Below are 17,546 nucleotides of genomic sequence, written 5' to 3'. Positions count from 1 at the left end.
TAAAGTAGATTAATTTATGAAGAGTTGACTTTTTCTCAGATTATTTAACTTGTAACTCAAAGATCAAACTAATTATAGATGGGGTTTTTTATAACCTTGCTGTTGCTTTTGTTTCTCATGCAATAAGGCTATACAAATAGGACATTTAAAAATGAGACCGAATAAAAGCTACCAAAACAACCAGAGCACAAAGATATTAGGCTAATTAATAGGCAAGTGAGTGCTTCTAATTCCCTGGGGGACTGATGATTTTTTGTGAAGTAAAGTTCCATAAAATCCTATGTAGTAGAATTAGGGAAAAAAGAGTTTTCCTTTTTTCACAACTTTATGAATATAATCGTTCTACTGTTTCTCTCAGTAAAAGTCACTGAACATAAAGGAATGCCAAGAAACTTTCTATTAACATAAGACATCACAGGTCACTCTTTAGTAAAGGGTCCATTAATATTGGATTTTTTTTTCTTCAGAGTATAAAATTAACATTAACTGACTTCATCTATAAAATAACCACTCCACAGTATGGTCCCTGGAAAAAAAAAAAAGAAAGAAAATTCAAAAGCACAGGTTATTTTCTTTCAGGATGAAACAAATCCATAAATACGTGGTCTTTCTCTAAGTATACACTTCTGATGGTGGACTGATTCATAAGGCTCTAAAAGACTTTGAAATTATCTATGCTAAAGTTTTTATTTCACAAAGAAAGGAATTAAGGATCTGAGAGTTAAATGACTCGCTCAAGGTCACATACTATTTCCTAGAGGAGTAAGGAGTAGGGAAACTTCTGCTAACACAAAATTGTACTATCCTACACCATATTTCAGAACTTAATGCATGTAGTGCTTCTATTTGTATCCTTATCTTATGTGTTGAAGGAATTACAAATATTTGTAAATTTCTTTTCAATTTTCATACACATCATAGATGGGTACTTTTATGTTATTTTGTTTATTCAAATCCCTCATTCTCAAAATGAAGGAGTATAGCTAGTCACCAAAAGTTAGGCTCACACAGTTTATTAAAAATTAGTTTTTTCATGCCTAAATTAAAATGCTTAAATATGATTAAAAATGTCATCATTAAATATAATATTTTCAGCAATGATTCTATGTGCATATAGATATTTGTTCTTAGAAAATATATAACATGTAAAATCATTAGTTTTCCTTGAAGACAATGTTATGTTGGAATTACTGTGATAAAGGACTTTGGACTGTTAAATTACTTTTTATGATAATTGCCTATTACCTTTTTCCAAATGTGGGAACTTTGACACATTACTCGTAGACAATGAAAAGGCCAGAGTAAAAGACTGTGCATTGTACCTAATAATTGCTCTGACATTAACAGATTATTATAGCAAACAACTGACCACAGGTTTCAACAATCTATTTCTTTGACATATCATGTGTTCCAATTTAATCATCTATGTTCTAATAATGAGACCAGCACATCTGCTGTGAGATTTTGACACGATTTTATTCTCATACCATGAAATGTGGAAAGTGGAGAGTATGATTGTATGACAGTGAGCAGAGATAGTCTCATTAGTGATATAGTCACCAGGCCAAAGAATTTAACCCTGATTTTCCACTGTTAACGTATCCTTGGAAACTTTTTAATTTGTTGTTTTTGAGATTTATCTCCCTTCAATCATCTCTTGTTTTCATATATAATCTACTATGAACCACACCTATACTTAAAACATAACCAGTCACTATAACTTGCTAAAACTTGGAAGCAACCAAGATGTCCCTCAGTAGATGAATGGATAAACAAGCTGGGATATATCTATACAATGGCATGTTATTCAGCAATAAAGAGAAATTAGGTCCCCAATTGATCCATTAAAACTGTACTTTGTCTCACTGTGTAGTCTGTCATTTTGTTCAAAAAGATAGTTCATGATCTACGAATCACTTTTATCACATTTCTATTGAATAATTGAGATTACTTTGAAATAGCAGCAACTGATTAGTCTCATCCTTTTGGTTTTTCCTCTTTCCAAATTCTACTTTGTTTTTGATTTGGGGAAATATGTATGTGTGTGTGTATAATTTTCACACCCCACTCCACCATGCCATACTAACTTAAACATACTTCAGTCTCTACTAAGAGTAAATTCAAAATTACATATACATATGTATGTCTATATATGGTTTTGTTACATCTGGCTATTGCTTTTCCTTCTCATAAAATAAGGTTGTAGAAATAAGACTTTTAAAATGAGACCAAATGAAAGAAACTAACAACCAGCACAAAGATATTGGAAGAATGAATAGGCGAGTGAATTTTGCCAAAGAAAACAAAAAGTCACAGATTATAAAAACCCAATAATAATGCTTCAGCCACTGAATTTAACTAATATGTGCCTAAATTTCGAGATAAACTTTTTCTTTTGTAATTTTTTTCCATTTAGTAAAAACAAACAAACAAAAAACTAAACACACATAAAATGTTCATACTTTAAAATGTTTACTGATATAAATGCTTTTTAAGCTAATCAACATCAAGACTTAATATAAAGTCCCAGTAATGAAGACAATATGGTATTGGTGAAAGAATAGACAAATCGCTCAATGGAAGAGAATAGAAAACTCAAAATCTATCCACACAAATATAGCCAACTGATCTTTAAAAAAGGAACAAAAATAATTAAATAATAAAAGACAATCTTCAACAAATGTCACTGGTACCATTGGACATCCATATTCAAAAAAGATAAATCTAAACTCAGATGTCACACCTTTCACAAAACTTAACTCAAAATGGATACAAGCCTAAATGTAAAACACAAGATTATAAAACTTCTAGAGAATAATATCAAAGGCAATCTAGGTGATCTTGAGTTTGGTGATGACGTTTTAGATAAAATACCAAAAGTGTGACCCATGAAAGAAAAAATTATAAATTGGACTTAATTAAAAGTACAAAGGACTGTTCAGAAAATGAAAAGATAAAAGTCTGAATGGAAGAAAATATTTTCAAAAACGTTTATCTGACAAAGAATTGGTATCTAAAATATATAAAGAACACTTGAAATTAAAAAATAAGAAAACAAACAACCCAATAAAAAAGTGTGCAAAAATATGTATAGATACCACACCAAATAATATATTCAAATAACAAATTGGTACATGAAAAAGCACTCAACATAATATGTCATTTGGGTATTGGAAATTAAAACAATGAGATACCACTCACTACACATCTGTCAGAATGGTCAAAAAAGGGAACACTGGCAAGGATGTGGAGCACCAGGGACTCTCATACAATGTTGATGGAAAAGAAAAATGTGAAACAGACACTTTAGAAGATAATTTGGCAGTTTCTTAAAGAGATAAACATAGGCTTACCATATGTTCTAACAATATCGCTTCTAGATATTTACCAAAATGAATTAAAAGCGTGTGTCTACACAAAAACCTGAACATGATTTTTATCAGCTTTACTCATAATTGCTAAAACTTGGAAGCAACCAAGATATCCTTCAATAGGTGAATGGATAAAAAAAAATTGCGATCCATCTATACAATGGCATATTATTCAGTAATACAAATAAATTAGCTATCAAGCCACAAAACAGTATGGTAGAACCTTAAATGCATATTACTAACTGAAAATAAGCCAATCTGAAAAGGATAACGACTGTATCATTTCAAATATTATTATATGGCATTCTGAAAAGGTAAAATTATAGAGACAGTAAAAATATCAGTGATTGCCAGAGATTGCGGAAGGAGGGTCATAGGGAAGAAGAAAGAAACGAATGGGTGGAAAATAGGATATTTAGAGCAGTGGAACTATTCTGTATCACCCCATAATAGTAGATGCATGACATTATGATATAATATTATGCATTTATCAAAACCCATAGAACTGTACAAGACAAAGAATGAACCCTGTTGTAAACTATGGACTTTTTAATAATAATGTATTCTTATTGGTTCATTAGTTGCAACAAATGTATCACACTAATTCAGGACTTTAAAATAGGAGAGACTGCTAGGTGGATTTAGGGCCATGTGACAACTCTCTAGGCTTTCTGAACAATTTTTCTATACACCAAATACTTTTCCAAAAAGTAAAATCTATTAATAAAGAAAATATTTTTATTCCCGTAATGTAATCTTTCACCATTAACATGTGGCATGAGATAATTGATTCCAATGACCATTTTTTTGCAGTGAGCAACTCAAGATGCTATGCTGTAGGTAGACGATTTAATGATAAACCACACTTCTCTTTTTTTTTGTTCTTTTGAGAATAGCTCCTTAATATTATATCATATTATTGAAGTATATAGATTTACTGAAAGAGGTAATGTGAGTGAAGTATTATTTTAGTATTTATATATATAAAAAAAAACAATAAGAGAATCTCCACTCTACACATTATACTTAAAATGGTAAGGTGAAAAAAAAATCCTAGACAAAGGATATTCTTTCTATAATTTTTTAAAAATTAAAACAATGGAGATGAGCTACAATTCAGCACAAGAAAAACTTCTTCAACACTTAAATCATTAAAATTGAGTATTATATAGCATAACTCTTCTTGAAGTCCTGACTTTTATGAACAAATGCAATTATGTTTTTGTTATTAGTCTATGACCGCTCATTTTTAGAATGTATTTTCCTCTCCCACGAACAAATATCTGACTGTTATTTTATACAATGTTGGAAATGACAATATATTAATATCTATATACACTCATACATACCCATCCTCACATTAAATGGTTGTACTCATATGTAATATCCTTCCTTTGCTGTTATAAGTGTGTGTGTGTGTGTGTCCACTTAATTTTCAAAGTGAGAAGAAAACATGTTAAGCTGCTTCTCTTCAAGTAGCTAATAGTTATTAAAATGTAAAAATGACTGGTTTATTTGTCATTGAAAACATACTCGCAGTGCTATGCTTATTATTTCAATGTTGATTAAGTGCACATCATAAAAGTGCAAGATACCTTTCCTTTGGTCACTAATTGTGTTACACAGTGGGAATGAAAGAAAACTTTACAATTTTAATTCAATTATTTCTTACAATTTGAATATCCCAGCCACGAGATGCAGTGACTAACATATACTGCCATGTAGATGTGCTTCTGGTTCATAGTTTGTAGTTTTCTAAAGGGTTTGGCATATGGTCAACCGAGTTTTTATTTGAAAATTTAAGAACTTCATTGTGTGAAGTAACTTCATTGTGTGAAGTAACTTCATTGTGTGAAGTAACACAATGTGAAGTAACACAATGTGTTTCTTATGTCTCTTAGAGACACTGGAAATATGCCATCACAGAAGTAGGGTATTTGCTTGAATTATCCTCCTGACTTTAAACATTTCTATTTTTTCTGTCCTTATTTTTATCATTTCCAACCCCCTTCATACAGTTTCATATAATTACCTAAACAAGATGACTTTCTTTTTTTTTTTTAAATTTCATAACATCTTTTTATCTTCCTTGAAAATGGCACAATGTTTAATTGAAACAAAATTTACCAGAACAATTATAGCCATAGATGGATATAGATATAAACATGTACGTTTATATTATTAGAACTCACACCTTGGAGTCCTAACACATTAATCTTTATAATATCATCAGTATCTGTGAGCAGCAGAACTAGAGTCAGAAGAATTGTTTTCTTCTCCCCCTTTTCCTATCATTCTTTTCTCCTTCTATTCACCATAGTAATATGAATAACGCACATGCTAAAATGCTACAGACAAGAAAGGGAAACCAAGCATTCATCTTCTACTCAAAGAGTTTAAGTTTTGGAATTAAGACCCAAAGAAATAGTATACAAGATAAAATGTGACACATATAATAAAAGAATAGCATATAGTGTAGTGGGAGTTCTAAATAAAGTATTTTTTGTCCTTCAACCAATTTTAAATGTTTGTGATTCATTCAGAATTTACTTCACAATTCAACTTCCAGTCTTCTAAGGTTGAAATATTTTCCTGAAGAAAATTATTAAACTGTCTTCCTTTCTCAATTTCTGAAATCCCAAATATTCTTAAAACTTTCAAAAAATAAACGTAAAAATAACGTAAGTTAATTATTTGGAAATAAATTTTAAGACCTGAAATCAATGTAATATATATTATGGAAATCTAGAACCAAGTCTAACACATTCCATAGTTAGAAATAATTTTACAGAAAGGAAATTAAGCATTCTCACTTATATGTGTATATGTAAATATTTTAAAGCTACATGTTAAAACTATATTTTAATTTATACTTAGAAAGTACATTTATCACCAATTTCCATTCCATTCTATGAATCCTTCCAGCTCATCCCTTTGATTCCTTTTTTTTGTATATACAGTGAGATCATTAACTCTGTTATATTCCTGAACTGCTTTAGACATTTTCTTGTGTGCTGCTCTAGCATTTAGCAAGCTTTTCTTAGCTTTTCAGGTTCAATGAATTTATGAGACTTGCAGTATGTGCATTTCCAATCTTATTGTTTGAAAACCAAGGGGAATTAGGGTAGTTAGGGGCTTCAGGGCAGCAGTCAACTATTACAGTTAAAAATAATAATAATAATAGTGTTTGCTCTGAAAGGAAAGTAACAAGGGAATACAAAACTAGATTTGCAGTTGAGTAGAGAAATATCGACTCCACAAAAGTAAATAAAAGACACAAAATACGGAACATTTCACAGAACAATATTTAGAGATTAGGTCAGGCTTCAAATCATTTACTGCAAGTCAACTAAATTAACCAGAGAAGACTAATGCTAGAGGGAAGAACTACAAGCTTTGTCCTGTAGATGGATGCTTTAGTGATAAACTATTCTTCTCTTCTTGAAATTGTCAACGATAACTTCACAGTAACATCAGCTCATTTTATTGGAAACATACAGACTTAGTAACAAATATAACATTAATGAAAGTGTATTAGTTGTAAGCTTTTAGTAATCTTAAATAAAAGAGGAAGCTGACTCTCCAATCTGTATTTAACATTAAATGTATATAAGGTAAGTAAACACTATGGACAAAATGTTTTTTTCTATAAAGTTAAAAAAAAAAAAACTATGGCGAGTAAAATAAAAGACTTAAGTGAATTATAATTCAATGCAATACACCCCTTATACAATTAAGCTATTAAAATTATGAATATTACTTATTGAGCATTCATATCAAAATGTAGTTTCACAAAATAAGGCATAGTATGCTAGAATGGATCTTTTGTTTTTCTTTTTTCTTTTTTTTTAGTAAGAACATACTTTTTAAAAATATTTTGATTTTTATGAGGCAAATGCATGTACGGTACTATTGCATTCATCTAAATTTATCCATATTTATTTTTTTTCAGCCATTAAAAATATGAGAGGAAGGGCAATGATAACGGGGTTTCGACTTGAAAAATGAGACTGGGAAAAGTAGGAAATAGAAAGTGAATACTGAACCAAAGTTTGTTTTGATATTTAGGGCACACGGTTTCAGTGGAGAAAAAGGGGTCGTTAGGCTAGCCTACTGTCTGAGTATTCAATACTTAGTCGAACACTACATATTAAGTATTCAATAGAAAATTATCAGTCATTGAGAAGACGGGGCTTATAATACTAACTCTGCTACACCCTAGATCATAGAATGGAGCAATGTCTCTTATGGGCCTCAGTTTCTTTGATACTGAAAGACAAAATTAACCAATGTTCTTTCCAAGCACTAAAATGTTATGTTTATATAAGGAGTGCAGTTTTACACACAACTGTATTTTCCTTTACTTGTATTTGAAATTGCGAAGAATGCCTTTTACTATTTTAAATACAAATAGTCTTTGTTTTCTTAAATACTATATATTGGATTTCCATTAAACATTTCTTGAAGACTTAAGTCCTAATCGTGAACATTAATGAGTTGACTGCCTTTTCCCTTCATCTTAGCTGTTAATTTTACTCTCAGCTTTAAGGGAAGGCCATTTTAAAATAACTGAGGTTTGAGTAAGCTTTGAGGCCAAAGGCAATGATGAAAGCAAAGCAGGCTCTTTTCAGTAAAAAAGGAGGCATATTAATATTCTGAGCACAACTGGAGGGAATCGCTATGTAAAAGAGAGGTTTGTGGGTTTTTTTTAAGGGCTCTCAAATGGATATGGCTTCAGAATTTAGAGAGCTAACTATAAATGGGAAGAAGCCAAGCTTAAGACAATAAGGGATAAAGGGACTGTGTGAAGGAGAGTGGATAACCCTCCTAAGTGCTTTCTGACTCAAAATTTTTGGATAATGCTGTGCTGGTTAAAGATTCTGAATCTGTGTCATATCCTAGGTATTTTTTTTATTATTATATAAAATATTACAAACAGGATGTTATGCTCTTCCACCACAGACTGCTATAAATAAATATGCAATTTATGTATTAATGGGGCCATGGCTAGCTGGAAAATTAAGCTAATCTGTGTAATTAATGAGGTATGAGATGGAAATAATCAATAATAAAAATGGCTTTCTCTGCATGAATAATGTTTCCCCTGCATTGACCAAGCATCCTGCATGTTAACCCCGAACCAAAACCTGTCTTAAAAGTGATGGATAAAAAAAGGACATTTTTTTTTTTTTCTCAATCAGTAGCTGCATCTGTAGTTCTCAGACTTCTCCAGTAAAAGAATGTGCATAGTGGTTGCCTGCACTTCAAATTATCCGTAAATTTTGTTTGGGGTAAGTTATATGATTCCCATGAGTCTAATTAAAAAATCTAATGTCTGTTACAACAGGTACCAATCTGTTCAGGATTGTGTGTGTGTCTATATGTGATGGAGAGAAAAAGAGAGAGACTGACAGAGAAGAGAGAAAAGAGAGATATAAGCTTTCCCCATGAAACTGAACAGATCTTGTAAATCAGAGATACTAGTATTTGGTGACAGAAGAAAAGTGGATTACACTAACAGTACAATTTTTCTTGAATTTTGAATCACTTTTGTGTTTTCACCTGTTAAACCAACAGGAAATTATTATAGAAATGACAGGCAATAGTTAAGTTGTTTTGGAGTATTGAAAGACGCGCAGGTAATGATAGCTAGTCTTTTCAAATTGACTAAATAGAAATAATACGGAAAACTACTATTCAGTAATCCACCTATTTAATTAAAACTCCCTTCAGTATTTTTATTGTCTAGTAAACACTTAAGTAATGCTTAATTGTAGAACGCACCTACAACATGCAACTGATGTTAATAAAAAAAATTACATCTGGGCAATTAGTTACTCACATATTCATTTATTGTACATTCTAAATAACTACTTAACAAATTTACCTTTGTAATATAATGAATTCAGATCTAATACAAGTCTGGATTGGAAAAATAGGGCAGATGTAAACATTGGGAAGCTATAAATGACAGTTCAGATAAGGGTTTTAGGTAAAACAAAAAGATAAATAAAACTGCATAACTATATTAGACTACTGTGCCCCATTTTAAAATCCATAACACATTAGTGAAAAGATTTGCAAGAAGATAGGTGGGAGTTAGGAAGACAAATGTTAGGTTCAAAAGTGCTGCTCACACAGTAAGGTTAGATAAATTACAGATTGTTTAATCTAAAACATAACTCATTCAAAACTCAAAATGCTTCCCTAAGTATTGAGGTTACAAGGGTTGTTTTGATTTTTTTCATTATTTCTTTTCTGTTTTGCTGAGGAGACAGTGAAAAAAAATATAAGTTATATTTAGAAAGCGTATTTGAATATAAGCACTGTCAAACAGAACAATTTAAAAAAGATGCTGTAAAAATCTCATTGTAGGGATTTGGGGAGAGTAAGATAAACTTCCAAATCTGTATCACCCCTCAGCCCTGCTATACAGGACATTTCATAAAGTCCACACTTCAAGTGCTCACTCATATCTGATGACTGATAACATATTTTTAAACAATGCCATTCAATACATTCAAGAACTTGAATGGATTGCAACACTAGGTAAAATTTGTTCTTAACCTGAAGTTTCTATAAACAGTTTTGAAATAAATGTGTTTACTTTTGGCTTTTATCTTAGAAACACATACTACTTAAACTACTGTATTTTATTCATCTTCCATCACTGGAAAATCTATGAAGCAAGGGATATGGATGGTACATCTGCTGTCATATCCCAGCTGTCACCACAGTACTTGGAAAACAGTGGCTTGAGTTTTGTTGAATGAATGCATGAATGAGTCATATGGGGCATAACTGGTGAGTACTGGAAGGCTTCATTGAATGATTTGTGAGAGATAAGGTGAAGGGAAAATTATTCCAAGGTTTCAAGTCTGATCAGTTGAGATGACACTGGTGTCATTAAAAGAATGGGAAAAAAAAAAGAGAGGTAGCGTAAAAATAGAAAATAGAATAGAAAAAAAAATCATGGAAATAAGTTCAGAATTAGCAATATTGTGGTCAAAAAGGCAGCCAAGTACAGAAGTGAAATTTCCCACTAGTTAGTGAGAAGATCTAGAAGAAGTCCACGGCTAGTGATACAGATACTGCAGTTATTTTCCTAGATTAAGTATTGCATTTTTGAAAGTGGATGAGTGTGAAGGGCAGAGAATATAAAGAGAGAAGGTTGCTGCTTTGAAGAGAGAGGGAGAGAGAGGGGTGGGGGAGAGACAGAGAGGAATTAAAAACAAAACAGTGTCATGTAAGCCATGAAAAGAGAATTTTCACAAGGAGAAAACAGTCACCTCCATCAAACAAACTGGAATCATCCAGTGTCTGAAGTGTCATTTATAAGCTCCTTTCACCCCATTCTGAACCAGAAGCAGACTAATCTAATTGAATTGACCTCTTGGGTTCAGATTTAATTTGGTAGCTTTGTAAAAACTACTTTACTTTGGGGAAATTTAACTCATTTAGTGTGTATTCTTCACTGCACCTCATCATTTTTATATGCTCACAAATTTTAAATTCCCTATTGTATTACCTTTGAAATGTGTGGCTTACTTAGTAGACCTTAGTAATAAGCACACCAAAATAGCCATATGCGCACACAAAAATACCACATATGCTCCATAAGTGATTTCCTAAATGTGCATTTAATTGAAATTTGGTACCAAGTTTATTGTATAAATGAAGCAAACCCTCCAGAAATGTGTGATACTGTTTTTCTCTCTGCTGCTAGATTGGTTTCCTTTAAATAAATTTAACATCACCCCTCTTATACCAACCAGTGTCTCCTAAGCATTGTTGACTTTTGTAAGATATACTGTCAGTCTTTCCTGTCATCATACAGCTGCTACCCTACTCTTTGATTACTCTGCTGTTTGCTTGCTACTTTCCCTCTTCCCTGCATCTCAGCTTTTCTGCCTCTCATTATCCTTTTGCTGCCAGTCTTGTTCAGTTTCTTTCTTCATTCTCAGTTTCCATAACTGCAATCCTGTTCTATTTTCGGTCTGCTGATTTTGGATCCTTGTTTGCCCTTTGTTTTTGTCTTACTGCTCTGATTGATGTATCTACAGTGCACTCCCCCTACCCTTTTTATATGCTGCTTTTTAAATACTGCATCAGGTCTGAAGTTTTCCACCACAGAATATGATATCACTGCTTTCCCTCTTTCCATTTTACTACCGAACGTCTTCCCCTTATATCCTATATCCCTACTTGCTCTTCCTGGCATTTTACTGCTCTGAGTCCTCAGTCTTGATGCAATGCCAATGAATCAACATCCTTTATTGTACTAAAGCAATTTACAGTGGTCACCAGTGAATTGCTCTTTTTGGCTACTCCAGGGAAAGACTTTTTTTTTTATTTATTTCTTGTTTCCACTAAAGAAAAATCACTCTGTGTAGACAGTGATACAAAAAATAAAGCTCAGTTTTATTACAAGTTAGAGATAGTGATTTTGCCTTTTGTTTTTATATAATTTAGTTAAAACAAAAACTCAGAAGAACAGCTATAACCTCTGATTTTTACTGTTATACAACTGAAGCTGTGTCATGATGACATTAAAACATGGAAAAAAATAAAGTTCAATTACATTAAAGCATGAAAAAAATGAAGTTCAATAAGTTATTTGATGACATTTGTGTAAATGTCAACAAATTGTCATGATTAAAACCAATTTTTATTAGAGTTGAGGCAAATCTCTGTGTATTGCAAACAAATTTAAAATCACACAGATTTCTTGCACATTTTAGTACCATATTATACCCTGTTTTAAAATATATTAAATTACTAGTTAAGAAGATTATCTAATAAAAAAATTTAAAATCAGTGTATTTTCCATTCCCTCTATAGCACATTCATCAGTTTCCTAATCTATAAATAAAGACTTGAACAAGAAGTTTTCTATGGTAATTTTCTTCTAGATTAATATTTCGAATTTTATGGTACAGCTCTTTACTTCAAAACCAGAACTTTTTATGAAAAGTAACAGTGAGTTCTCAGTTTCAAACTCAACTAGCCCTTTGGGAATGAATGTACCATGTTTGACCCCTCTGCTCTGGTGGCTTCACAACATATCTTCTACAACAATTCTCTATTCTTGATATCTTTCTGCTCTGATTATCTCTCTGTGATGGCTCCTTCTCAATATCACCACAGCTCCACTAGCTTCTTGTCTATGCAGTGACATGCTGCCTGTGTATGTACTAGTAATGCTTAACATTGTATCTTCATCTTTTATTTCTCGCCTTCCTTTCAAGACACAGAAATAAATCATGGCAAGTCACATCTATATTTTTCACAAGATACTAAAAGTTGATCCTGATCTTACCGAATGTAACTGTTCTCCTACCTCAAATCTGTTCCACCTAACTCTCCCTTCTCCAATGGTACTATCATCCATGCCTTCACTAACCCAGATCGAGGACTTCTGCTCCCTCAGGGTCACTATTTCAAAAGACTCCCAATCCACAATTCCTCTCTCAGTGGTTACCTTTGTGTACTACAGTGATTGGTGCTTTTAGTATGATCCTTCTACAAATTATTATGATCATGATCATGCTCTACTAATCCCGAGTTTCTTCACATGGCCTTGAAGATGAAGAACAAATACCTCAGGATGGTAAACAAGACTACATGATCTGAGCTTCACTAACTCTCTAGGTGACTGCTACTGATTCCATTTGCTGCCATACTCTTTCGGAAAAGGCCAAATAATTTCTGCTCTTTCTCGGCCTTTAGTCTTTGTTCATACTTTTCAATACATCTTCAGTATTGATTTAAAAAAAATCTTATAAATATCTGATAAAATACTATATGTTCTCCTTACCACCATCTCTGCCCCTAAATCCTAAGGTAGTTAATTTACCTCCTTTTTCAAGACCTTTTACTCATCTCTAGAAAAAGTTATTCCAATGAAATGTGTACATTTTAAATACCTAACAGGGGCAAAAATCTGCATTAAGTGTGCCTTGACTTTCATTTCTTTTTACACTCTTTTCTTCTACAAGACATACGCGTATACAGTTCTTTACATTCCCTCATCAATTTTATGGAGAGATCCCTTTTGTTATATTTGTAACTCTAGAAAATTATAATGGGAAACTTCACCTTTCCCTGGGTTATATGTAGAAACTGTACAGTTTTTTGTTTGTTTGTTTAAGGAGGGTGCAGCTCACAGCGGCCCATGTGGGGATCGAACTAGCAACCTTGGTGCTACCAGCACCATGCTCTAACCAACTGAGCTAACCAGCCACCCCAGAAACTGTATAGTTTTGATTTTGTTATCTGTTGATACTAGCCATTGTTGAGTAATCCATCATTAGTTTAAGCCAAAATTTGCCAATACCTGTTCCATGAAACAATGATTCACAAATATTTTCCATACTCGAGTAAGTTTTGGAAATGCTGTATTAAAAGTCAATGGATGTTTTCACTGGAGGAAATCTTAGAAACAAACATTATTATATTGGTGTATACTTTGACTTTTCCAGGAGGGAGGTACATAATTACACAGTGATTCACAAAGCTGCATCACCAAAGACTATTTTTTTAAATGTCAACTATTGTCTTATATCATATGAATGCCAAGCAACTATTACTGTGTTTCAAATCAACCAGTTTTGAAAATGCTGATCTAATTTTTATCTTCCTTTCTAAACTGTCAGAAGATATACCCTAGACTGATACAGTTTAGTGAGTATTAGAAGCTAAAATTCTACAAGAATGTCAAAACATGAAAAAATGTTCCCCCAGATCAATCATCTTCATGCTGAAATGCCATTCTTGATAATCTATTATTTATTAATGGATTTTGGTTTTATAGGGAGGGGGAGCTCTGAACAATGGGGCCATCTGGCTAATAAGATAAAAGTTATAATTTATATAAGCCTGTCTACTTTGGTGTTTCTAAATGATGTGTTTCGGTCAGTGGTGGCAACATCTGGTGGTGATCAGGTGCCTAATTAGAAATTCTAGTCTTTAGCAAGTGATGGAAGCAATGTCTGGCAGAGTACATGACAAAATATGTTAGGATGTAACTGAAGTGACAACACCCAACGAAAGTGCAAAAGGAATGCTCCAGTTTAGCACAGAGCATCTCTGAGCAACTTTGAGCAACTTTGAGCATCTCTGACATTCTAGGGACTCTTGAAATAAGAATATAAGAAAATAGAGAAATGCTTAAGTGAGCAGGTTGGAACAAAAGTGAATGCACTCTGGGTTATTACTATTTGGTAGGTGGTGCCTAAGACCCTCAGATGTGCCATCCACTGTTCTCAGTAGTTGCAATACAATGATGTTTAAAACATGGTCTCTTGATTTAATAGCTCTGAGTTTGGAGTCTATTTGTAACAGTGAGTTGGAGACCACAGAGGAAATGGCTATATTGATACATAGGTAATTTTGGGAGAAGTGTCAATCAAGTGTAATGAGTCACTTAAAACCTTTCATAGCTCTATTTTCAAGCTTGACACCTTCAAGTAAAAAAACCTTAAAATCAACTGAAGAAGGTGTAAAATAAACTGGCCTTACCTAGAAAAAGGGACAAGTGTTCTGGATAACTTCCTCTTCAAATAAGACATCTCTGCTATAATATTTTACTACCTGATGGGATGTGTCTTTTTGTAGGTATTTGATTGTCATCTTAGCCTTGATAATAACTAAGGACTCTAGTGGCACTAGTCTATTGAGTGCCTTAGTCCTCTTTTTTGAACCCCAAGGCTTGGATTCTCAGCCATCTTATCCTTTGCTCCCTTCTCTTAAAAGATGGTATTTTCAAACCACACAGAGTAAACACTCTGAAGAAATTGTAAATAAGCTGTCCTAATATAATATATATATTTTACATTTAATTACCTAGATTATGTGTCTTATTTGTACTTTAGTTTCTACAAGTGCAGTATTTCTCTTAGAATGCAGTATTCTTTCACAGCAACACTTTAGATTACTTCTCATTGGGCTTCTTACCCATTCCATTTTCTCTTGAATAATCTCTTTGAAGAAGACTATAAAAGAAGATAATTTTTCCAATACACATAATTGAGCAGATTTTATTTAGTAGGAAGGCTTTTTAGGGGTTGTTTCTGCTTTTGCTTGTTTTTTAAATGAAAATATTATAGTTATTAAGTTTTAACAAATACATGCCTTTCTTTATTAATAAAACTTACATATGTGTAATTTAAGATGATTGTGAAACCTGTTAGAGGAACTATATGTTTTAAATTTAACTTAGATAAATATCAAAAGATATTATTGATCTGTATTGATCTATATTGGCACAAAGAAAATGAAAGCGGCAAAAACAGTCCATATGATATTGAAACTTCTGACAGTTTATAAGAACTCATGAATTTCAAGTTACAATGATCTCAAGTCTTCAAGAATTGTTTTTTCAAGAAACTGTCAGTATGCACATTCATACACTTAAAAAAAAAAGAACAGACTGACTTGAAGATATATAAATAGACAGACAGATGGATAGATACCCACACAGGAAATAGAAATCTTGAAAATTAGATAGATCGATAGATATTTAAGTTGTCCTGTGTATTTCATATTTGGCAATTGGTCTAGAATAGCGATAGCTTATTATCTAAATACACTATATTCTTATTTGAACACTCAGAGACTTCAATAAAAAAGCTATGTGTGAATCTGCATAGGGAGATAAATGTCCTGCAATATCCAATGTCATTGTTATAGGAATCTTATTAATACTTGACATATATGACATTTACTCCGAAATAAAATTTTATATTAAGATAAGTATAGATACATATGTAATCACCTTCCTTATTAATAACATGCTATAACATAATGCATCTTAATTTACAAAGCACTTTCTTCTGTACCTACTAGCACTACAATTATAGCTCGAAATAAAATTTATTCTTATAAACAGGTCAAAGTATGCATTAATTCTCAAATACAATTTTATTTAAATATGACATACTGTCATATTTAAATAAATAATACTGTCTTTGGTCTATTGCTAGGGGCATGACTTGAGTTTCAATGAAATTAAGCAAAGTCATATTGTAATAGAAAAGAGATTTAAGTATACTGTTTTCTTTAATGTTTGAATTTTTCATTACTTCATATTGTATTCCTGGCCTTGCATGACACATTTAAAACCCTGTAGCTATTAATATAATATTCATATTGTATAGGGGATAATGCAAAATATATCTGAAACGGTATGTTTAAGAGCCTCATAGGGACATTTATATGTATCTTCATAGAACTGAAAGTTTATTTTATGTTTTCACTGCCTCTAGTTTGTAGCAATTCAGCCTTGTGTGAAGACTCTGATTTAGATGGGCAAGTAAGTTCAGCATCTCAAAAAAGGTAAATTAATTACACATTTTTCATACAGTGCATTGTCACAGGCCTCATTATAAGCAGCAATGCAGTGATTTGATGTAACTGGAATGATGTACAACTTTCTTCACTGAATTGGATTTATCCAATGTAGTCCTTGTATTTGATGTAATAGTGAAGTATCTTAATATAAAATTATTTTTTGACATTTCCGCAGATCTGTACTGATTTGAGAGTAGTACACAATAAAAAAGCCTCAGGGTCTCAAGTTCCAAAGAGGTTGCAGTAAGAGGAAGATGATGATGGTTAAATGTACCTATTTATGTAGATCTTTGGATAGTGTTTGACATTTCCTGGATTTGTTTTTCTTCTTTTTTAACCTCAAAATTGGACTCTAGAAAGAAAATTGTTTTCTTGTTCTCATCATCTTTTGATCTTATATTTGCTTCTTTCCATTGTCAGAACCCTTGGTATGGTCTTAACGATGTCATTCTTTTGATATTGCTCCACATTGTTAGCTGATTTTTCAGTATCTAACATCTGTTCCTTATAAATAATAATTAACAGCAAATAACTGCTATTAAAACACTATTTTCATTAAGTAAATTTCACTTCATGTGGAGCAGCAAGTAATCTTTTAAAGTAATTAAGTCAAATAAAATCCTTATCCTCTATAAAAACATGTAACACTCCCGAGCTTCTCCTAGGTCTTCAATAACTACTGAGCAGTCCAAAAATGGGAGAGAAGAAATGGATTTACAACAGTACAATACAATAACAAATTGCTAACAACAATATATACTTTTAGAAAGGAAAAACAAAAACTATGTTAGGAAACAAAACTATGGAAATAAAAATTGTAAAATC

Source organism: Rhinolophus hipposideros, assembly GCF_964194185.1.
Source record: "Rhinolophus hipposideros genome assembly, chromosome: 4".
NCBI classification, from domain to species: Eukaryota; Metazoa; Chordata; class Mammalia; order Chiroptera; family Rhinolophidae; genus Rhinolophus; species Rhinolophus hipposideros.
The sequence above is the reverse complement of the archived record's forward strand: the minus strand, read 5'-3'. Positions refer to the sequence as shown.